Genomic DNA, 1,015 nt, shown 5'->3' with positions numbered 1-1,015 from the left:
GTAGACCAGGCTGGCCTCGAACTCAGAAATCCGCCTGCCTCTGCCTCCCGAGTGCTGGGATTAAAGGCGTGCGCCACCACGCCCGGCTAAAAATGGTTTTAAAAAGAAATAAAATTATGTGTAGTATGTGTATCTGTAAGGAGGTATGTGTGTATGTGCACCATATATACGCATTGCCTGAGAAGGTCAGAAGAGGGCACAGATCCCTTGGAAGTGCCATGTGGGTGACAGGAACCCAGTTTTGGGACCTTGGCATGAGCCTCATGTGCACTGTGGAGCCCTCTCTCCAACCCTCATGGTCTTTTTGTTTTTCTTTCTTTTTTTGGGGGGGGAGGGTGCACAAGGGGCTGAACTCACAGAGATCTTAGCCTATGAGCTATGAGTGCTGGGATTAAAGGTGTATGCTACCATAGCTGACATACGTAAGTTTTATGTATCTTAGTCATTGATTTAAGATTACTGTGCATTGGTGTATGTTCTGCAGTGTTATATGAACAAAATTATATCATACATCTGCTGTGTACATCTTTCTAGAGATTAGTTCACAGATTTTACTGATTTCTTAATGGATCACCAATTATTATCAATTATTATCTCAATATATCAACCAATTATTGTCCTAAGCAAAGCTGTGGAGTATAGATGCATCTAATTTTGGAGTGCTCTCCCACTTTATTGATCTTGTGCTTTTGAGTGTGAGCACACGCCTGCCACAGTGTGTGTGTAGGCATCAGAGGACAGATTTTAAGAGTTGACTCGCATTCCTTCCATCTTGTTTTTGAAGCAAGGCCCTTCTGGTTATCTCTGCCACATGTGTGCAAGCTTTATAATAATGATGCTCATTGTTGACTTAAAAACACTGTGGTCAGGCTGGTGAGATGGCTCAGTGGCTAAGAGCGCTGACTGCTCTTCTGAAGGTCCTGAGTTCAAATCCCAGCAACCACATGGTGGCTCAGAACCACCCATAATGAGGTCTGCCTCCCTCTTCTGGTGTGTCTGAAGTCAGCTACCGTGT

The sequence above is a fragment of the Mus caroli genome, chromosome 5, assembly GCF_900094665.2.
Source record: "Mus caroli chromosome 5, CAROLI_EIJ_v1.1, whole genome shotgun sequence".
Taxonomy (NCBI): Eukaryota; Metazoa; Chordata; class Mammalia; order Rodentia; family Muridae; genus Mus; species Mus caroli.
This window is presented reverse-complemented; position numbering follows the sequence as displayed.